Genomic DNA, 24,076 nt, shown 5'->3' on the forward strand with positions numbered 1-24,076 from the left:
ACTCTGAAAACTATGCAAAGACTGTATAACCTCTGCCAGAAGGGAGGGTGGGGTGGGAGGAAAGGAGGTACGGAACACAGTGGATGGGTTTGGGGGACGATGTGTGCCTTGATGATGGGTCTGGTATGGTAGTACACATCTGAAGAGGTGTGAACCTCCATCCCTAAATCATATATGGTGTTACCTCAATAAAAATAACATCATTAACAAAATGACTTTATAATCCTCAATACCACAGCATTTCTAATTCATTCCCATCTGTCTCTTCCTAATTTACCCCCCCCCCTTTTGTTACTCTGACAACTATGCAACAAAAGAAAGTTTCTGAGAAGATCTTACTGGGGAAGCTTTCCAACATTTAAAAATACTAAGTTGAGCAATGTGTTTCCAAGTTACCTTGTACACATAATGGTATTCCCTTCAAAGGAACTGGGGGTCTTTGGCAAGTATTCTGAGACAACTGCATGTGACAAAACAAAGAATAAAAATAAAGAAAATCCTTCAAAGATAATGTGCCTTTTGGAAGCAGTTAGATAGCTCATCTTTTCACCTTGGCTAAATGGGAGATTCTTTTAAAATATGTTCTGATGATGAAAGTGCTGTTGAATTTTGGGAAAGCAAATTCAGATAATCTAGTAAATTAAGAGAGCAGACAGAAGATGGTGAACTACAATTTTGGCTACATAAATTGAAAAGAATTTTTTTTAGAAAATGATTATTATCCTAATGAATTGTCAAAAAACTATTTGAAAAAAACTTCAAACAACACAAAAGAATATAAGGAGACAAAAAAAATCTCAACCCATCCTAAAAATAACCATCATAGATGTTATGGAAGTATCAATCCAGATACAGAAATAAGTATTTTAGAATTTTAAAATGTGACTTGCACTTTTGCAGATGGGAATCTACAGCTAAATATTGTCTCGCTGATGATGGTTTAAAAACCTGAATTTTAAAAATTTCTATTTCATCTGAAAAGTGAAGTGACGAGAAAGGGTAATTATAACAATGTAAGTTCAATAGAAATTAGTAGATATTTTTATTTTCATTGACATATCCACAATCTGACCCTTGATTCAGCTGCATATAAAACAAATTACATGGCTATAATAAAAAGACAAAAAGTAACAAGTGTTGGTGAGGATGTGGCAAAAAGAAAATCCTTGTTCACTGCTGGTGGAAATGTAAATTGATGTAACCACTATAGAAAAACGTATTGCTGTTACTCAAAAACTTAAAAATAGAAATACTATACGTGATATAGTAATTCCATTTCTGGGTATTTACCCAAAGAAAACAAAATCCTGACTCAAAATATACGCAACCCCTCCCCCATATTTATCGTTGCATTATTTACAATAGTCAAGACATAGAAGCAACTTAGGTCTCTCTCTCTCTCTTTCTCTCTCTCCACATACACATGCATGCACACACACATATTTCTTTATCCACTCATATATAATGGAATATTATTCAACCATAAAAAATAATGAAATCTCACCATTTGCAATGATGTCGATGGACCTTAAGGGCATTTTGTTAAAAGAAACAAGTCATAGAGAGAAAGACAAAAGCCAGATGATCTTACTTACTTGTAGAATCTAAAAAACAAACAAAAGCCGACTTCCTAGATAGAGAGAACAGATTGGTGGTTGCCAGAGACAAGGGTTGGGGTATGGGTAAAATGGGTGAAGGTGTTCAAAAAGTACAAACTTCTAATTAAGCAATAAATAAGTCATGGGGGTGTAATGTATAGCACAGTGACTGTAACTAATCATACTCTATAGTACATTTGAACATTGCTACGTAGATCTTAGAAACTCTTATCACAAGAAAAAAAGTATAACTACATTTGGAGATGGATATTAACCAGACTTATTTTGGTGATCATTTTGCAATATATACAAATAGCAAATCATTATGTTATTCATTTGAAACTAATAATATAATGTTAAATATCAATTATAGTTCAATAAAATAAATAAAATATTACAGTGAGATAATGTTAACATAATGTTTTCAGGTTTATTTTTTAAAAAAGACTTATTTATGCATACAAGAACTGGGGTGTAGGCCAGAGGTGCAGGGGGTGAAATGATTTACCAGAGGCAGAGAGGGGAGCAGAACAGGTGGATCTACTGAAATACACTGCTGAGGGGAGCAGCAGGCGAGACAGGAGAGGTCTGCTGTACCCCTTTCAGGTTTATAAATCAAGTTTATGCTGATTCTTAAGACCATATAAAATAATCAGGTTTGATATTTAGCTGGTACATACTTGTTTGGCCATTCCAACTGTTTATGATTAGGCATCCACTCTGTTGTACCAGTTGTTACTGTCTGTCACATCAAGATCAACTTTCCTGGAGCCACGTTTTATTGTTTTAACTTTTTAATCTTCAACGTTTTCTTAAATGTGTTACTTTTAACCCCACTTATTTATTAGTGAACTTATACCATGTTATTCCTTCTCTTTTAGAGGTGAAGTAGTTTTTACTTATTTGTTTTTTTTTTTAATGAATAGGAAAGATTAAAATTCCTCCCTCTCTGCTCCAAACATACCTTATTAAACTCACATTTGGGCAAAGATTTTACTGGAAATTTTCAAACTGGAAGGAAATTTTGCTTTTATGTTGCAAAAATCAGGGACATTATGGTATCCATTATCTGTGTTAAATTTGGGGAACATGGATACTGATTATACAAATGGCAGATTATCCCAGTTATTTCCATTAAAATTTTTTATGGTAGTTCTCCCCTCCTACTTACATTAATGCTAATACCAAATTAGATATCATTTTCTGACTTACTCACCAACTTACATTGAGAAAATGCAGGTCAAATAGGTGGAAGAAGAAAGTCCATATTTCCTTGGTAACCACATATTACAATTGAAGGTAATTGCTTAATCAAAAATATAGATCTTCTGTGCAAAAGTAGCTCTGCATTGCATCTCATAAACACTAGAACGTTAGACCACCACATCATTTTTCCTGAAAAAAAAATGCAAATACCTCCTGTACATTAAATGATATTTTTTCATATCCTTAAATATTGAATTTAAAGATATAATTTCCTTTTAATTGATCCTTAATGGAGAGTGGCACTTGGCCAATTATTTACTATTGAAACTTATGCATTTGGAGCAATAGGCCCAAAGTCAATGCTACTTTGTTTTTATTTCTTTTGTATATAGAGATCAGGAGACCCATTCTAAGTGGACACAAAAATACTTCTCACTCCAGAGTACCTCCTCCTTCCCAAAATTCACTGTGGCCACCTCCATTTTTTGATGTTTGAAATATCATACTTCACTAATCCTCACTAAATTAGACACAATAGGGAAAAGGGCCCATCTGAATTAATTAAAATTTTGAATGCTCTATTCTATTACCAAAGTACAGTTTTGTCCCTTTATGGTATAATATGCAGTTCAAGCAGTCTGAGCTGTGTTGAAGAAGAAAGCCTTCTGCTAGGAAAACTTAAAATAAGATTCTTTAATATTGTGCACTTTAAAATGAATGTTGCTAGGGTATCTGAATATATTTAATTCACATTCACTGAGCAGTTACTATACGCTAGAAAAAAATTTTGTCTCTCGAGTTAACAATTCACTAAATTATCATTCATTTTGCCTAGTGACACTGTTTCTCATGCTTTATTCAGCACTTGTCTAAATATACTTGTTTCTTCAAAATTTAACAGTTCTAATGGATAAGGCACAGGCATAAATTAAAAATGACTGGGGTGTCAGGATGAAAGTCCTTTACCATGTGACCCAATACCGATCAGTCAGTCAACCTGCAAACCCTGTGTTCGAGGTAAAATGGCTTAGTTAGGGATAGTTTCACAATCTTGGCACTATTGACATTTGGACTGGATAATTCTTGTTATGGAGTTGTTCCACGCATTGTAGTGTGCTGAGCAGCATCTTTTGCCTCTTTCCATAAGACACCAATAACATCCCCACTTCTAGCTCTGATGAACAAAAATGTTAGTAGACCTGGCCAAATGTCCCGAGGCTAGATGTAAGGGGCCAATATTGCCCCTGGTTGAGAACCACTGAGCTAGTAGGTTCATCCTACTTTCTTTACTAGGTTATAAAGACTGGGAGGGCAGAGACCCAATCTGATTCATTACTCTCCCACCCCATCCCCACCAACTAAATTTAGTTTCTGGCAGAGAAATGCTTCTTGATGAATGTTCTGAAAAGAACAAAATATCTCCGGAGTACATGTAGTGTCATCATCCCTGCACAAAGTACTTTGGTAAACTCAAAAATGAATACAGTAAGTGAGGTAAATCATCTAACAAAGTTTTATACTTTGAATTATCGCTCCATGTTCATATGATATACCCGCTTTGCTGTCAGATGCCCATGTGCGCAGTGGGCATTATTGTGTGTGAAGCACATTCACATAACAGCATTTGATCTGGACATGAAGATCATCCTTTTGGCCACCTCTGTTTATAATTTAAGCTCCTCAACCCCAGAACCATATTCTCAGGCAGGAGTGGGAATTATTATGATTTCTGTGGCATTGCCTTTGGTTATTAAAGGGAGCTTTTAAGACTGGCTTTGAATGTTAAAGTTCAGGATTCTTTTTTGCCATGTTAGAAGTAGAACATCCAAAAGGCTCTCCAGTGATCTAAGTGATTCTGGTTTACTTAGATTCCTGGAAATTGCCAGAGGGCTTTAAGGGAGGAGGGAGAAAAAAAGAGTGAGGAAATTTTCCCTGTGGGCAATTGGGGAAAACAAAAATATTTTTGTGCCGTGGAGGCTTCTCAGGAAAGGAGGATTGGCCGGCAGGGCATCTGCGCAAGGGGAATTTCCACATTTGGGAAAACATGGTCATAATTAATGACTTAGGAAAGCCAAGAAAATGGACCATGTTGGAAAAATATGATCTTCAATGGCCAAGTCATTGTCAAATGATTGGGTCATAAAATTGGATTGTTTTAGAAAGAGATTTTTATTTGTGGATATTTGCCTACAGGTCCATCTTTCTGTGCATCTAATAAGTACCTTCCCTTGCCTGGGGAATCAGCTTCCCACAGTCAGACCCACTCTCTCTGTCCCTCCCTGCCCTAAGGGAGTGTTTGCATTAGACTTCTGGTCTCGACTCTGGCCTGTAGTCTTTTGCTTTGAACACGGTGCTTAGGACTAGCCAGCAGGGCTATTAGCATCCATTAGAAGAGGGATGATTATCCACGATTCTTGGACAAGGGCGGAAGGATGAGAGATGAGATTGCAGGATTGTAATCGGCCACAGGTTATTGAGAGTACGAAGAAATGTTGAAAAAGCTATGCTGACTTAAACATGAGGAAACTGAGGCTCAGGGAATTTGAGTAATGTGCCTAGAGTCATACAGCTTTTAACCACTGTGCTATATATATTTCTTCCATCTCTTCGTCCAGTGTGTATAAAGTGAGACATTCCTCCACTGAAATGTTCTCACCCTGAGTACAACCTCTGGCTTACTTAACTACTCCCTTCCTCTTCCCCAGATCTCTTTGTTTACACTAGACCTAGTTCTGAGGTTGTGTTCATGGAGAAATTCACAGTTGCCTGCCATTCTCAGGAGGACAAATCTGGGTTAGCAGGCTCAGCTCCATTCATGTTTGTTTACTTGGGGCATGATTATGTAGTCAGAATGTTCTTGCCCCACTTTCTGGTTTTATTTTATCTCAGGGATCAATTTTATTAAAACAGGTATGATCATGTTTTGCCTCTTCCCTCATATATGTCTCAAGTTCAGAATATAACTGGCTGAATTTCAGCCTGTTTGCCAAAAGGAAGGTCATATTATTAGAGAGGGAAATTTAGCTAAGAAAAATACATCCCTGAATTTGATATGTAGACACAGTATCCAGCACAGCATCTATGAAACACAGCACATTGTTTTGTGAAATGAAAAAAAAAAAAAAAACTGCAGGCTAAATCACATCCCCCTGAAGCAACAAGTAGATGCTCTATCCCCATATGACGTAACTTCTAAAGTTAGCCCTGGCCTGCAACGATAGTACCTATGAGAAAACAAACCCAAGCAGGACGAAAGACTCTAACTACCCTGGGTGACCCTCCATGGGCATTATAAGTAATTAAAGAATCAGCACATTTGAAATAATTTAATGCCATTTCTTTTCTGTTGAACTTAAAACATATTAATTCCATCTTATTAACATTTGTTTTCTGAATGTTTCTTCAAGAGGTGAAAATTAACAAACTTAGGGCTTGCAGCACCATATTATTTATTAGCTCGCCATTCTAGAGGCCTGGAGTCTAGGTATGCCTGGTTGGGCTCTCTGCTTAGGGTGCCACCATACAAAAATCAAGATATTTGTCAGGCTGGACTCTTATCTGCAGACTCTGAGAAAGAATCTGCTTCCAGGCTCATTCACACTTTTGGTGGAAGTCAATTCCTTGAGGGTGCACACTGAGGTTGCTGTATTCTGTCTGGCTATCAGCCAGGAGCTGCTGCTCTCAGCTTCCAGAGGCCACACAGAAGCCTGCTCGCGTGGTATTGTCTTCAAACCAGCAATCTCCCTCGAATCTTTTGGACATTTGCAATCTCTTTCACTTCCTCTTTTGCTACCAACTGAGTAAAACTATTCTTGTAAAGGGCTCACCTGAGTGGACCAGGCTCACTGGATTATCTCGGGATCTTAAAGGAAACTGACTGGAAACTTTAAGTTTGACCGCAAAATCCCTTCACAGCAGTACCTAGCTTAGTGTTTGACTGAATAGCCAGGGATGGGAATCTTGGGGAAGCTGTCTTTAGAATTCTGCCTACAACAAGGAAATAGAGTTATCCAGTTAAAGTGGGCTATGATTTGGAAATAGGTTCCTAAGAGTATGGAGTCAAATCATTTAATTATTTTATTCTATTCTTTTAAATATATATATATATAAATGCATGATTTATTTTTTAATATACATATTTTGGGGGTGCACATCCCCACATTTTTTACTGACATATGATCAAAAATGTTTCCAAGGCTCCTTTGGAATATGTTGTGTTTCCAAGGCCTGAGAATGTCCAGGAGGTGATGTGCAGGCATGGAGCTAGACACAAGGGTGTGTCTAGGGGGCTAGGGTAATGACAGGTGAGGAATCAGGAGGGACTGAAGTGTTGAGTACTGAGCAACAGTTTATTCTTGTTTTTAATATATTCACTGAAGACCCTTGAAGATGGGAATCCTGTTATTTTTGGTTGGCAAGTCCAGAAGATAAAACTCAGGGATTCTTTGCATGTAATTTACTATGTGAATAATTCATGTAATTATTTGAGGATGTTTTCAAACATAGGGCATTTTGGAGTATGCTAGATCAGTCTCACCATGATGCTGTGTCCCTAGCGAGAATGTGAATATCCCCAAAAGCCTTGCGTGTAATTTCAATGTGCCATGGCCTGCTAGATGTATAGGAGATCTGGGTTTCAGGCTGATCCCATGGGCTCGGCTGGCTGCTCATCCAGAAGTCTGGCTCTTCAGAGATTCACCTTGGGTTTGAGAAGATATGGAAAGGGACATGAGGGAAGACTACATAATAACTTCTCTGCTTTTAACATTTTACATTGAGGATAGCCTGATGACGAGTGACAGGAGTAGAAATGATTTGTCTTTTGAAAGACCATACATAAAATTGTGAAAACCTCAGAAAAAGACAGAACATATCAGACGCTAAGTATTTCTCTCTTTGTCCAAGAACAGTTGGGTTTTCCCCTTTTTGAAATTCTGGCCAAAAATGGAGGAGAGAAGGACGTTCTCCAAGTTTTTTTTTAAATTACCCCATGTTCTTTGGACAATGGTGGGAAAATAAAATCATATTATTAGGCAAAAGGAGAAGTTAGTGAAGAAGGCCGTCAATGACCATATTGATAGAGCACTGAGATGGAGAGTACATGTGGCCCATTTAGCTCTCAAAAGGAGGACACAGGAAGAAAGAGGCAGGGTGGAAGAAATTAACGTTGCTTATTAATTGTGATGTCTTTAAAGCATAACACATTTCATATTCTAAAACCAACAAAGTGATTTTGCTCTATAAAGGATGACTCTAAGTATGATGGTAATATGTTACAGATGTTCTTTTTATTGCTAAAGTTTCCACTTAAAAATCTTTCCCATCATTTATTTATTCATTCAGAAATATTTGATGAGTACGTACCACGTGCTTTGATCTATGTGCTAGGAAAACAGCAGCATAATAGATGAGGTATCTGCTCTCATGAAGCTTATATTCTAGTGTGAAGGTACTGAAAAAAAAAAAACATATTCCATTACATGAAACGTAAAAAGGTAAACAAGATAATGTCAGACTGTGATAGGTACAGTACAGAGAAATAGACTAGGGTAAAGAGATGAATGACAGAGGGCTATTTTGGATTGGATGGTCAGAGAGGACCTCTTTAAAGAGATGGCATTTAAATAGTGATCTAATTGGCAAGAATGAACTCGTCAGATTGAAGAACATTCTAGATGGAGAGAACAGATGGTTCAGAAGTCATCAAAATGGTAACAAATTTGAGTTTGAGGAAGAGAAAGAAGGATCAAATGGTTGGAACTTAATGGTAAAGCAAAATGCAGTCCAAGATGAAATTAAACAGGTGGACAGAGTCTAGCTCTTGCAGGCATGACTGATCATTATTAGAAATTTGGATTTTAGGTAAGAAGGAAAGCTGTTGGGAGGTTTTAAGCAAGGAATTGATGTCCAGTTTGGGCAATGAATAGAGGACAGCAAGAATGAAAGTGCAGAGATCCTTAGGAGCAAACTGCAATGATTCAGGTGATCATTGGCACTAAGACAGTAGCAGTGAAGATGGGTGAAAAAGAGTGTATTGGGGGTACATATGGAGGCAGAGTCAACAGAACTTTCTGGGCATTTGTACATAGGACATAACAGAAAGAAAGAAATCAAAGATCTCTATTTTTGATGTGGGCATGGGATGGATGGTGATGCTACTTAGTGAGACAGGTAGACTAGAAATAAGAAACATGGCAGTTAATTCCCCTCCCCCACAAGAGCTGTTCTTCTCTTCCTTCTTGCTAACAGAGCCCTAACTTTGCTTATGTCCAGCCTAAAGTTCTGAATCATCAGTGGTATAATTCAATCATAATAATCCCATTCTCTTTTGCGAGATACTCAATTTCCCCATGTCCTTTGTCGGTAGGGGTGATTCATTTGTGGCTAGTGAAAGCCTTATAGAACTAGCTATGGCTATCTTGTAACCATCACAATGCCTGGAGTCACTGCAACCATCTTGTGACTACAAAAGATGTGATTAAAGGTCAACATGTTAAGGATGGGAAAGCAGGACAAGTAGAAATTGCCTAGGTCCTTGATAGTATAGTTTAATGGTGGCCCCAATACCAGCAATCGTCTATTTCCAGGCATCTTGTTTATTATAAGATAAGTAAAACTGCTTTTAAGTTTCTTATTAGTTGGTACAAGATTAAGGAAAAGAAATATGTTTTCTTTTGACCCTGTTCAATCTGAAATGCCTATTAAACATCACATGGAAGTGACTTATTGCTTTCCTTCCACATAGAATAAAAATTTCTAGACATTTTTATCTTTTCATATTACTACTATACAAGAAGACATGAAACTTTAAATACAAAGTGAATGAAATGGCTGTGACGATGAAAAAGTCCAAATCAGAAACTAGTCATCAATATAAAAGTCTGACTCTCTTTGTTTGAGAGGTTAGTGAGGCTAACCTCTCTGTTAATGGGGCCATGGAGAAAGCTCAGCCTGAGGCCCAGTTAGGTCCTTGCATTTCCAAGTACTTTCTATCACCTGGGTAGAGAAACATTGTCTGAGACTAGAGTACATATTTCTGTTAAGATACATTCTTTTCTATATATCACAGAGTACATGTATTGCTTTATTTCCTCTTCTGGCATGTAACAAATAGACTAATGAAAAATCTCCACTAACTTACCCAGGGCACCTAAAGTAGGCCAGATTGAGCTTTTAGCATAGTTTCTGGTTGCTGATAAAAATCAGTATCTACAAACCCAATTGCACCTATTTCCATTAGATCTGTCATCCAGAACTAGATATCCAGTTTTGTAGACAAAAAGTTTGCCAACTCACATATTTATTCCCTAAACACTTCATTGTATGCCAGATGGCTTCAACTCCATCTGTAGAAAACAACAGTAAAAAAAAAAAATTTAGTTTTTTTCCAGTGGCCCATCAGAAACAGCTATTGATTTTGAGTGTAACTGAGTCTGCAAAACTGACTTTGCAGGCTAAGTGTCTTGTTTTCTGTCCACATTGTGAGCCTGTGTTCTCCTGAGGTTAATTGGCTCATCATATTCAGCTTTCATGCTCCCTAGTTTATCACCATGCTTGGAACTTTTGCCCCTACACCTTTCATTTTGTTTTCCCATAATTTATTACAACCAACCCTTGTATTTTTTTTAACAGTTTTGGATCTGCATTAATTTTTAAGTCCCCGGAGGAACATTACGTTCCCAAACATTATGTTCTGCACTCTCATGCTCATATCACTTTGTGTAGTGCCAGACACCTCCTGGGATCTCAAGAAATGTTGTTTCTTTTTAAAAGATAGGCGATTACTCTAGGATGCCCATAAAATATCTTTCTCGGTTGAGTTACTTATCCCCAGTAGCTAAGGTAAAAATATCGGGTAATATAAAGTACGTCAGTCCTTGGAGAAGCTTTGTTAGTCTTGCCTCATCTCTCTGTAAAAGCAGAGGTGAATGTCTACTGGTCTTATTGGACTGTTGGGGGAAAATTACGAAAAACATCAGGATTGAGAAAGCTTTTTGTTAAAGACAAGAAATGATAGGGAGATGAATATATCATTCTTAGCAAGCAGGCCTCTGTGCAAGGAGAGCTCAAGTGATTGATAGATGTTCATCATTATTATGAAGAATGGTTGTCTAGCAGGGTCTCCTTCTGCTGGTGGCATCTAATGCAGACAGAAATTCTTTCCAAATACTCAAGACCTGCTGCACTCATAATATTTCCTTTTCTCCCATGTTCTCAACTATCAAAACACCTCAGTGCCTTTTCTACAAGGCAAATTTGAACCTCCCTCTAAATTAGGTTATTGGAGGCAGAGGAATAGGACCATGGACAGAGGTATAGTCATCCAATCACTGGTGCTGCAGGCAAGCCAACTCTCTTTGGTCAAGAATCCCTGGGACCAGGTCCTTAAATGAATAGACACTTCTTAATTCAGGGGTCACTTTCCCCTTCTCTAATTTTCTTTGGGTGTGGCACCGTTTCTTCTGGAAACTTTAGCTTCCCCCCACCAATGTCATTCTTCTGAAACACATAAAGGATATTCATTCTTGCAAATATAGCTTGTATGTATGTTATATTTGTTATATTGTATATATGTATATTGTATGTATGTTATATTTCCTTATAAAATATTTCAAACAAACAGGAAATATGGAAAATAGTTTAACCAACATCTATCTATGAAACACTCTGTTAGAAAGGAGAAAGAGAGAAGACCTGTCAGTCAGTTACCCACCACAATAGCCAAGGCAGTTTTGAAAAAGAGTAAGTCAGGTGGTTGCCCTACCATCTATAAAAATTTAAAACCTGAGGTGGCATGACAAACCAGGAATGAAAAGTTGAACCTCAAATCTTAATATTTGATTTATTTGCTTTAGGATTTTTTTGTTTGTTTCTTGTAAAAAAAATTTTGCAAGTACTGTTGAAACCCACTGCCTACCCCAGTCTCATTCATTTCTTAATTTTTCTCTTTTCCTCAAAAAGTAATCACTATCTTGGGCCTCCCCTGGTGGCGCAGCAGTTGAGCGCTGGGCTGCAAAGCTGCCCACAGCCTCTGCAGCGCCGGTTCGATCCCCAGCCACCAGCGAGGGTCCCACATGGCACTACAGACCTCTCCTGCCATGCCCACTGCTCCCCTCAGCAGTGTATTTCATCAGTCTGCCTGTTCTGTTCCCTGCTCTGCCTTTGGTGAATTCTCTCACCCTCCTGCGCTTCTGACTGTACCCAGTGCTTATATAAATAAATAAAAAAATCTTAAAAAAAATTTTTTTTTAAAAAGTAATCACTATCTTGAAGTTTCTGTAAGTCATTTTCATGCAGATTTTTATAGTTTTTTATTGTATGTATATATTAATAAACAATACATAGTACTGCTTTGTAAAATATAAAGGTATTCTATATCACACTGTACATAACATTCTACAATGCTTTTTAGTCATCATTATCTTTAGATTTATTCATGTTGCAATATGAAGAACTAATTCATTAATTATACCTGTTATATATTATTTGATATATTCAAGTTTGAATATACACAGCTACTCATCCATTCTTCTGTATCATGGTTGTTTTTGTTTGCCATAACAAACAATGCTGCAGTTAACATTGAAATGCCAGATTCCTGGCGTATACCATGCAAGAGTTTTTCTAGGCCAGAGCACCTCAACCTTGGTGTTGTTGACATTTTAGACTGGATAACTGTTTGTTGTGGGATAAGATGTTAAGCTGATCCCTCATCTCTACCTACTAGATACCAGACAACCCCTCCATACAGACACACACACAGGTAAGACAACCAGAAATGTCTTCCGACATTGCCAAATGTTCAATTGCCCTTAATTAAGAACCACACCACACTAATCTAGGCAATATATCTAAGAGAGGTACTACTGAGTCTTAAGATTGATATTAATAGGTATCATTGTTTTGTTTTCTAAGAATCCATATCTTAATAACTTTTGGTAGTTCCAGAATTTAAAAATTTTGCCTATTTGTGGTTATGAAATGGTAACTTCATTTCTGTCTTCTTTTCCCTTCATTACTAATGAGGTTGAGTATCTTCTTGTAGGCCTATTGGCCAGTAACGTTTCTCTTCTATGAAGTGGCCTACCCGTATCCTTTGCCACCTTCTGTCTAGGTATTTGTTTTTCTTTTTACTTTATGAGAGTTCTTTATAGTTTTTGAGTAGTAATGACTTAATGACTTTATATCTGAGAAAATATCTTCTGTCTTTTCATTTTGTTGACGATGACTTTTTAAAGTAGTGAAATGTATAAATCTTTTCCTTTAATTGTTTTTTCTTCTGTGATTTGCTAATAAATATTTCCTATCTCAAGGGTGTGAAGGTAATCATATTTTTTTCTAGAAGTATAAAATTGGACATATGTGAGTCCTTAAAGCAACTTAAGTTTATTATAAGGTGAAATTGGAGATGTATAAACATATATACTTATTCCAACACATATTTATTAAATGGTTCATCTTTTCACTCCTAGTTTGTCATGCCACCTCAGGTTTTAAACTTTTGTAGATGGTAGGGCAACCGCCTGACTTACTCTTTTTCAAAACTGTCTTGGCTATTATGGTGGGTAACTGACTGACAGGTCTTCTCTCTTTCTCCTTTCTAACAGAACATTTCAGGTGTCCATGAACCTATTCCATAGTGCTTAATTACTATAAGCCCCATTATAGTAATTCCATTCCAATGGGATTGGTTGAGTTATAGGCATGTGTTGCATCTCTTGCCACTGAAAGCTACATGGAATTGTGCTAGAGTGGAGGTGGGATGGGATAGGTAACTGTTATTCCCCCTTAAAAAGAGACTTAAGGAAAAGACTTGCCCTATCTATCTATCTTTATACATAGTTGGAGGAAAATGTGATGCCTGAAACTATGGCAACCATTTTGCCACTCTCAGGGAAAAAGCTGGAGATGACCACACTGAGAGTGATTATTAAGGAGACAGATGAAAAGGTCCAGGTCCCCATGATGTCATTGCACTGTTGAATTAATCAGTACTGAAACTAATTTCCATCGGACATGTTGGAATGCAAAATAAATAATCCTGTTATCGTTTAAGCGACTTTAAATTGCATATTCTTTTACTTGTAGGCATTCCCAATTACCAATAATAAATTTTGACCCTTTATTCTTCTTTTTGAATTTCGTGATCATTATTCCACATTACATAATCAGGTTGAAATTTTTAAAAATTGGGTTTTCATTGAAATTAAATGTTAACTTTAGGAGAACTGACTATTTCATTACAATGAAAATTTCAATTCATGAATATTGTATGCCTCCATTTATTCAAATACTAATTTCTTCCATAAAATATTTTATATGTAAAATTCCCATTTTATGTTATATTTATTCCTAGGTACTTTATTGCTTATTACTACTAAGATGGTGTCTCTTTTTTTGTTATTAAATACTGTATTGATAAACTGAGATACAGGATTGCAATCAAAATTCGTATGTTGATCTTACACCTGTCAATCTTGCTGAATTATCTTTTTAGTTCTTATCTTTTTCCAGAGTAGCCTATTTAACTTTCTTTATAAACAATCAAATTATCCAAATGAAGAGGGCTTATCTCTTCTTCTTCCCTACTGTGATAATGAAGATGTCATAGAATTAGTCACAGAGGTCTGTGGTTGCCTGATCCAATTTCCTGTTATGTGCCCTTGTTTTCCTGTCTCATCATTTCCTCATGTGAGGCCTATCAAGTCAGTTTCTTCAGCATTGTTAATAAGCCAGTTTGTAGGAGGATGGCAGTTCTCAGTCTAGTCCATAGTTTCAAGCAGTGAACCTAATTCTGATTCCCACACACACCAATCCAGATCCCTGCTAGTCACCCTTATTCTTCTAATGTTCCCTTCCAACATCCTCTCCTTCCTTTCATACCTGAAGCCCAATAGGGCCATGTCTTCAGCCCCTTTTTGGGTCAATTGTACTTTAAAAATTTTCTCCTTTATAGTTTAAAATCCATTGCTTTGTGTTGAAAGCTGAGCAAATGCCTCATAGGTTTATGTACAATAATGCTACCATGACCAGAAGTCATAATTCCAAATGTCTATTTGTAAAGAAATACAAAGCTAGCTTCTACCACCTGACTTACTCTTTTTCAAAACTGCCTCGGCTATTATGTGGGTAATCTGATTGACAGTTCTTATCTCTTTCTCCTTTCTAACAGAACATTTCAGGTGTCCATGAATCTATTCAATAGTGTTTAATTACTACAAGCACTGTGATACCATATGATACTCCATGTAGTAATTATCATCAAATCCAGTCTACTCAGAATATTCACAATGTTTTTTAGCTCTTTATACTTTGAAAAATACTGTGTTTTTCATGAGTAATGGGGAATGGACGTAAATACTATTTCCTATGTTAAAGAAAACTGAGGCCTCTTGCCCGATTGCAGCCAAAAATAACCCACAGTTACAAAGCTGTGACTTCCTCCAGAGGTAGGGCTGTATCTTGTTTATCCTGTGTCTCATACAAAATGATCCCCAATAAAAGTTTTTGAGTTGAGCATACCAAACTTTAGGTCCATTGCTAGCTTTACTCAACAGCATGTTCTGTGAGTCAAGGAGACCTTAGCAAGGCCCTCAGGATCTTCTCAGTGCTATTGTAACCGGATCCCCTCAGAGGCCAAGGCAAAGGTGACTTTCTTGGGGCTGATGTACCCCAGTCTCAGCCACTACCTGTAGAAGCTCCCCTGCTCCAGCCCCAGCAAGACCAGGTCTGGCCAAAGCTCCCTGGAGTGCACAGGCCCACAAGACTGCACTTACCTGTGTGCAATTTAGACTGGGCTTTTCTCCTTTTTTTATCTAGCTCTAGGATCCTAAATGGGCCTATCAGTTGTGAACTAAATAGACCAATCAGCTGTGAGTTAAATGGACAGTTCAGGTTCAAACTCACTTCCTTAGTTAACTCTTTGGATTAAAAATCGAAAACAAGCTGATTGGTATTAAACAGTCCCATCAAAGGCTTAGGATTGAAAATGGTCCCATCAGGTTTGTAGGGTGGGGGACCCTGAGGGGGCTATAAGGCAGAGTAAGAGCCGGCTTGATTCAGTTTGCAGCCAGCCTCCGAAGAAAGAAGGATTCATTGGAACATCTTCCAAGAGGAAGAATTCTTCTCCCAGTCTCCAAAGAGAGAAGGATTCGTTGGACCACCTTCAAAGAAGGATTCTGCAGTTGGCCTCTGAAGAAAGAGAAGCATTGAGCACCTCCGTGGGATTCAGTAGACCTCCATGAACTTCCAGACTTCCAGACCTCTGTAGACCTGCACAGATACTGGCCACTGCACCTGCCTCTGGCCCTGCCTCTGACATCACCTATAAGGAACATCATCGGGCTCCAGCGTCTTAAAAAGCTGACCACAGCCGCCGGCTCTCTGACACCACTTCCTGAAACTGTTGAGTCCATTGCTCTCTGGTCCAGCATTCGGCCCAGTCTTCAGACTGCTGCTGTGGGCTGCTGTCCTGGCACCTCATCTTCCACCAGCGGCCTTTCGGACTTCTGGACACCGCAGACACTATCTGGGGTGAGACAGCCAGCCATTTGTGGCCTTAGAGACTCTTTCTTTTTCCCTAATCTCCTATTTGTTAAAAAGCCCTGTTGTTCTTGGACCCTGAGCCTGAGTAGTCTTGCAATCATGCCCATAAATGAGAACCCACTGACAGAGATCTGTCCCTGCCCCTTGGCGCTGTCCTTTGACCCTCTAGTGGCACTCTCTGAAACTATTTTGCATAATTTCACTATAACTTGAGGAAAGGCAAGTGAAGGAAGGAGAGGAATATGAGCAGAGAGAGATGATTTTTTTTTTTAAGCAAAGTGAGTAGGAAAGAATTGTCAATGGCATTTCATCTAAAAAGTGGATTTTGATTGAGTTTTAGGTTTTTTATACTAATTCCCTTACATAAACTAGCTTAGTATGTAAATATAACAAAAATAGCATTCATTAAAATTGTAAAACTTATTTATTACAATATGTAAAAGAGCCAGCTGCAGCAGTAGTGACTAAGAAGTGTAAAAATAAATTACTTTGTTCAACAAATAATTAAGTTCCTACTATGTGCCAGCACTGCACAGAAATTGGAATACAAAGATAAATAACACAGGTCCTTATCCAACTAGCTAACTATTGGACTAACTCATGGCCAATAAAGAACCCAAATAGGATGGGATAAGTTCCTTAAAGACTGTCAGAAGCATCAAGAAAGAAGAATCAAGTATCATTAGATTAAACAAAAATGATACAAGGGTCTTGAAGAGATAGTTGTATACCCATGTTCACAGCAGCATCATTCACAATAGCCAAGAGGTAAAAAACAGCCCGAAGGGTGGATGGATAAACAAAATGTGGCATTTGTCTAGAAGGGAGTATCATTGAGTCTTAGGAAGGAAGGAAACTCTGCACAAGCCATATAACATGGCGAATCTTGAGGCCGTGCTAAGTGAAATAAACTAGTCACAAAAAGACAAATACTACATGATTCTACTTACAGGAGAAATCTAGGGTAGTCACATTCATAGAAACAGAAAGTAGAATGGTCATCAGGCCCTGGGGAGGAGGGAGCAGCGGGAATGGGAACTGCTTAATGGGCAGAGCATAAAGGTTCAGTGTGCCAAGGTGGCAAAATTCTAGAGATTGGTTGCATAATAGGGTAAGCATACTTAACACTGTTGAACAGTATGTTTAAAAATGATTAAGATAAAAAAATGATTAAGATGATAAATTTTATGTGTGATTTACCACATTGTTTTAAGTAAAAAAATTAAGGGTTAGCTTCATGAAGGCGGGAGCCTGTTTTGTTCACACTGGAAGTCCTAGCGTCTAGCAGTAGCCTGATACATCGTGTAGCACTTGAGAAACATTTGACCTTCCTCTGGCTTCTCCTCCCCATCCAACATCCTACGCCGCATGACAGAGGCCAAGTCCTCTGAGCCAGTTCAGTGAACAAAGGCACTTCTCTCCTGAGGGCGCACAAAGGGAAAAATTTCAAATATTTGTGATTTGATATTTGTCCTGGTCACACCAACTATTCTTTACTTCTTGATTATGCTTATCTGAGGTTTTTTGGCATTTAAATTTCCTAAATATAGATACTGTTTCTACTTCCCAAAACAGAGCTATGATGGATTTTGTTCAGGGGAGAAAAAAAAAAAAAAAAAGAAAAAAGTGGAAGGAAGTCTGTGAAGTGAAATCATTATTAGCCAGGGTACAAATGGCCCTGAGGCCATGCTTGCAGGGGCACTGGAGGAAGGGTGAGGTCATTAGCATGGATTTGCCTTTTCTGCTGCCTTGTTCCCTTCCTTCACTGGCTCATTCGGATTCAGTTGCTCTGTTGATTCTCTTCTGTTTGTTTTTTTCACTTGGTCAAAAATAGAGAGACCAAAAAAATTGCCTTGTGCTTCTTGTAGCTTTTCTACTTTTCTCCTTGTGTGTTTGGTTTCCTTCTTCCTGCCACCTGCTGGTTTCTCAGCTTTCTCAGCTAAGGGTTGGTGGGTGGCACCCACGAAGGGCAGGTAAGTGCAGCGTTTAGGGGCAGCACAGGCACGGGACTGCCAAGGGCCTGTACTGAGGAATACCCATGTCTGCTCTGGGCACCAGGCAGTGCCCAAAGCTCTCCAGTGTTGGCCCTGGCTCAGCCGTAGCCCTGGCTATGCATGTTGCAAAGCTTCACAGCAGGACCGAAATGCTTGGCTTAGTCCGGAGAGGGAAACCTGGAGGGTCTCTTTCTTCCCTCTCCTCATGCTGCTGTGATGGGAAGGTAAGTGAAGAACAGAACCTTCCATCTTAGAGGCTTCCAGGAGATTTGATCATATTAGTGTTTGAATGTAACAGGCATATTGTTTTTTGCTAAGTCTATTCTAAGTGCTTTTAAATAATTAACTGACTCTATCCTTTAAGCCTGACAAAAATCCTGGGAACTGGTAACAACTGATGTTTGAATTTTATGGATGAGGAAACTGAGGCCCAGAGAGGTTAAGTGAATTGCTCAAGGTTACATGACTTCTAAGTGGTAGCACCAGGCTATGGACCCAGACAATTCAGCTTCTGAACCCACGCTTTCAGTTACTGTATGAGGCTGCGTCTCTGCCTTATGCACAGTCCCCCAGGGTTTCCTTCGGAGAGTTCATGCCTGATTTTATGAAATATCTTCTTTAAGGTATTACACTTTGGGGCAGGTGCTGGGCAATGTGTGTATCCCTCTGAAATTGCTTTGCAGCCCAGGGGATACCGCTAACAGTCATGTGTTCACAGGCTCCATTCTGCAGAAGACTTCAGCATCAGACCTCCTCTCTCTCCAGGGATCAGGGCACAGAAAGCAATTTCTACTCACACAAACTTTAAGAAGTCAAATTCCAGTGTAAGTTTAATAAAAACAAGATGTCACATTGTCTTCTTTGTATGGCGTGTCCCACCCCCACATAAGCAAGACTATTACCTTGAGATCTGTCCCCAGTCAGGGTGTATTTGAGGGAGCTATCTCCACATTCCCCACCCAAGCCCTTACGAATAGCATCATGAATTTTTTAGATGGTTGGCTGGACTTGGGAGTGCAGTTCAGAGCTGTAGGACAGATTTTCCGGTGAGAGTAGCAAACTGGTCTGGAGAAAAGCCCATGACCTTAGCCTCCTTGCCCTCAAAGACCATGGTCATGGACTTGCGCACCTGCAAACCGTCTGACCTTCTCTGTCTGCCTCCGGCGGGGCCCCAAATGGCAGCAGAGAAGTCTTCCCAGAAGTTAGGATGAGCTTGGCTTTCTGCTGCCTACATGAACTCTGACTTGTGTTAAGGGGCCGGCCTCACTGTACACAGACATTTATCTCTGGTCTCTTCCATGGCTCTTGTTGGCTTCCCACTGATAATTCACAAGACCTTTGTCCAGTCTCTATCTCCAATGCTAAGAAATTAGCTGATAACATCTGAAGTGTGGATTGCCGTTTTTAATAGGGACATTCAAAACCAAAAAGTTAAAAAAAAAACTCAAGTGTAAATATGTAGCGGTAGGCAGGATGCCAGATTCCTTGAGAGATCTGTGTGGCTAGTGTGTTGTTGATCTTCCCATATTTGTATATGTATTTAAACTGGCCCTTATATCAGTGTCAGGTCCATCCTCAAAGCCAGAATTAAAGCCATCACATTAGAGCAATGACTGACTCTATCTCTGAGTTTTTTGTAGGACTCCCTGATTCCCAGGACCCAGATCATGGCATGTTAATTAGTTCACTTTACTGGAAACTGGAGTAGGGTCCTTTGTTAAGTGGGGTATTTCCTCTGACGTCATTGAATTGCTCACCAGACACCAAGGTAGGTCTTTGCCAGGAAACCTGAATTGAGGAGGAGGCTTGGCCTTCGGGTAAGAGGGCCAGTGTCCTGGCAGGCTGGGTGTGTCTGCTCCAGGCAGGTCTCTCAGAGCCACTGATTCCCTGGTTTAATGCACTCTTGACCCAAGAGGAAAAAAAGGTGTAAACAGCTGAGTTCTGACTGGGTACTCTGAACTGGAGGGAGGGTGGCAGCCCCAGCCTCAGCCCTAGCTCCACCTACTCTTTCAGAAGCTGCTGTCTTCCCTGCCCAGCCCGCCTCCCCAATCTCCTGCTATTCTCATGAAGACCAGCTGCCTAGGTGACACATTGTGCTTCCAATACCTTCTTTGTTGTTCTTCCTTGACCCCTTTCTCAAAATATTCTCTTTCCTCCTTCAATTCTAGACTGTTGGCCTCTGTCTCCCTGTCTTGTGCAGGCTGCCATCTCTGGCTCACCATGGTTTTATAATTGCCTCTGGTTAAAGTTTAAATAGATGGGTTTCAGCCCAAGAGAAAAATGTAAACAAGCCTTTTCTGCAGTCTTTCAGAACTGCTGACTTCCAGTGCTTTTGAATTCTCTGCTAGGAAATTCATTCAGCTCCTCCCTAACCAAGGAACTGAGAAATGCCACTGGGCTTTCAGAGATGTGAGAGCCACTCTGAAACCATTGAGAGGCTTTTAGATGGTCTACGCTTTTCCTTTTAACTCAATTAAGCCATCAGGATCGAGTTCCCATTCTGGGGTGTTTGTCTGGTCTATTGAGGTGAGAGAACAGTTAAGCAATCTTCATGAGCTGGCTTTGGAATAGGAAGGAAGTGAAAGGAATAGTCATTTCCTTGCTGGAATTTTTTCTCTGGGGGGAGGAAGGGACTGTATTTGTTGCCCCATGTTTTTTGGTCATGAGACTCTTAGGAGTCAGGAGAATGGGACCATTCTTGGCTAGCGCAGAGGAAAGCATGTAGGTCAGGTTTGAGCTAGCCAGGGAAGCATATATCTTTGCTGTGTTTCCTCAGAAGTAAGCAGGATTTTTTTTTTTTTTTTGAGTCTTGATTAAGAATATTGATTCTCTATATTTTTCTGCTTTGTGTACTTTGATGGATTCAGTAATTTCAAATGTTTTAGTAAAGGATCTGATTGGATCGTTGCCATCCGCTACTCAAAAACCTTCAAAAACTCCCCATTTCAAGTTCAAACTCCTATTCAAAATCTTCCACTGTCTGGCTCCAACCCACACCCCCTTCTGTTATTCCAACCACACACCAACCTCACTGACCTCTCCGCCCCACTCCTATAATGTGTCCCCTCACTCTTGAGTATCCTGAGGCCTGCTGACCTCTTCTCTGACCTCCTGGGAGTCTTCTCAAAATGCCATGTGTTCTTTGAAATTTTCCTTGCTTTTCCCACACAACCAGAACCAACCATTCCTCCCCAGAGATCTCCTTCACCCCATAGCCTTCACTTCATTGTCTGTCCTTCAGCCAGTTGACTGTCATTTTTGTGAACTAGCAACTTAGCTTTTTGAGAGGGTGGTGGTTTATCTCCCCATCATGCCCTTCCTAGCCTGTGGCCCATTGTCCATGCTCAGTCTTTATTTTTCAACCTCTCTAAAGAGTTGACATCAATATTTTAAAGAGAGCTTTGATTCTAGGGGAATAGGGAGATTTGAAAAAAGGATTATAGAGTCAGATAGATGTGGGTTCTAATCTAAACTGTGCTGTATATCAGTACTACTGTGGTCTCCCAATTCTTATTCTTTGCAAAGCTCACTTTCTTAATTTGTAAAATAAAGACAATAAGGTCTCTTTAATGGGTTTTTGCAAAAATTAAAATGAGATCATAAATAAACTGGAGGTTCTGTTTTATCTTTATGCTTGAAGTTAAAGCATTCTAAGTGTTGAAACACTTTTGTCTGGCACATGAATTATATCAATCAATTTAACAAATATGTGACACATTTTCCCATTGCTAATACAACCTTCCTTGATACAACAGTTGATTTGCACTCATACGTGTAGGTTTTTCAAAGACTTATCTTGTAAGCAGGATTGGGCTGCCTGTTGGTCACCCGAAGGAACCCCAGTGATGGAGATGATGCTGAGGCAGTTTCTCTGTTGCTGAGTTATTTTCACTTGTGGAAGGTTGTCCTCCAACCATCATTCTGGTTCTCTTCACTTCCAAGGTTAACTTTAAAGAGAAGAAGAGACACCCATTAGGACACTTTTTCCACAAGTCAGTTGCTACTTTCACCAATAGGAGGGGAAACAGTGGACTACATTCAATCCATTCAACATTTACTGAATATCTGCAATGGTGCAGTACTAAGACAAAAGATAAATCAGTCACAGTGACTTCAAGAGTGTCAATCTAATGGGCTTGTGGGGTGAGAGCATTTAATTGGCGGAGACAGCATTTAATTACACAAGGATTTTAAGAGGAGGAGGAGTCAGTATGTCAGGAAAAGCTTCAGAAAGAGGTGCAACTTGAACTAAGTTTTGAACTATCAGTGCGTGGCTCTCCACAGACAGTGGGGGCAAAGCACTCAGGTAGAGGAACCCCAGTTCTAGTTCTCTTTCCTCCGATCACTACATGTTGCTTGGAGCATCTGGATCCACCATCTTTTTACCCTGTGGGACCAGCCATCTTCTTCCCTGTCCAGGAGGCTTAAATTTTTCTTTGGCAGCAGCAGTATTATTCGTGCTGGTTCCGATCAGAGAAATGACATTTGAAGCTCTGCTGCTGCTTTTGTTGCCAAGGCCAGAAACAGCTGGAATGGTTCGAGCTCCCTGGGGGCGGGTGGAGGAACTGAGCATGCGCCTGGTGCATACCTGTGCCTGTGTGTGTAGGAGCTTGGGGGTGTGCGGGGGCTGTCTATTTGAATGGCTGGCTAAATGTTTATCTGCAGGTGTTGCCACAGAAAACAGAAGTGGATATTCAGAAAACAAAAATGACAGCTTGGGATCTCCCAGACAAGCTGAAAGACTGCTCAAAGAGGGGGAGGCTGAAATAACCACAACCAAAACAGAATGAAACACAGAACAAAGTTGCATCAGAAGAGGAAGAATGCCAGTGTCATCCGGAAGAGTCACAGATGTCACAAAATAAAAATAAAATGTGGGACTCTTATTGTACTTAGTTAAAATATGACAATATTTTCTTCTTCGCAATATTTTCTTCTTCGCAGCTGCATTAAAATTACTGAGATAATAATATGTAGTGCAGCAGAAATAGAGAACAGAAAAACACAAACAAAAAATTGTTATAACTTTTTAAAGTTACATGTATCATTTCTTATTTGAGTTAGTGATTGATTATAACTTTTCGTTCTCTTTATAAGTTTTTTCTCCAGCAGTTAAATTATTAAAAACAAATATGAAATTGACTTACTAAATAACATGCAAAAGGTTTCATTAACTCATATTGAGAAAATTTATTAAAGACATAATAATGATGAAGTGATTGAAGATGTCAGAGCAAGAAATATAGATCATAGGGATGTAAGGGTTTTTTTTCTTAATTTTTTTAAAAAAACAAATTTTTCTTAATTTGTTTGGTATCAAATCTTGTATGAGTCCTTTGAACCACTATAGATATAGTCACAGGAATTGGCTTTCCATCACTTTCTTAGAATGATAATGACTTCAAATAATTAATTTGTCAATCTCAAAAATAGTTAAAAGTATATTGAGTTCTGGGCTATGAACTAGGGACGTTTTGTATGCACCTGTTAAAATACAATATATATTTCCCATTATTAGTTCATATATTAGTTTTTTTTTGTTGTTGTTTTTTTTTTTTTTCATGATTTATTTATTTATTAATTTATTTGTTTGTTTGTACAAGCACTGGGCACAGTCAGAGGCGCAGGAGGGTGAGAGAATTCACCAGAGCCAGAGCAGGGAGCAGAGCAGGCAGAAGAACCGAGGTACACTGCTGAGGGGAGCAGCGGGCGGCAGGGGAGGTCTGCGCGCCA

At 39.1% G+C, this 24,076-nt stretch overlaps 1 protein-coding gene and 1 long non-coding RNA gene across 3 annotated transcripts in view; one reads left to right on the plus strand and one right to left on the minus strand.

Moving 5' to 3' along the window:
- The window catches only part of LOC119247109 (uncharacterized), a 35,971-nt gene extending 25,827 nt beyond the window's left edge, over window positions 1–10,144 (minus strand). The window contains exons 1-4 of one of the 2 annotated variants that reach the window (XR_008550862.1): window positions 10,101–10,144; window positions 8,169–8,256; window positions 7,342–7,503; window positions 2,823–2,993 (exon numbers count right to left, since the gene is read on the minus strand). This is a non-coding gene — a long non-coding RNA (uncharacterized LOC119247109). The remainder of the gene's footprint in view (window positions 1–2,822; window positions 2,994–7,341; window positions 7,504–8,168; window positions 8,257–10,100) is intronic. The other variant, XR_005125645.2, reaches the window with a different exon arrangement.
- MKLN1 (muskelin 1) overlaps window positions 1–24,076 on the plus strand; it is a 279,842-nt gene that overhangs the window by 63,821 nt on the left and 191,945 nt on the right. The window lies entirely within an intron of this gene.

The sequence above is a fragment of the Talpa occidentalis genome, unplaced genomic scaffold (genome assembly GCF_014898055.3).
Source record: "Talpa occidentalis isolate TD23 unplaced genomic scaffold, MPIMG_talOcc4v2.1, whole genome shotgun sequence".
Taxonomy (NCBI): Eukaryota; Metazoa; Chordata; class Mammalia; order Eulipotyphla; family Talpidae; genus Talpa; species Talpa occidentalis.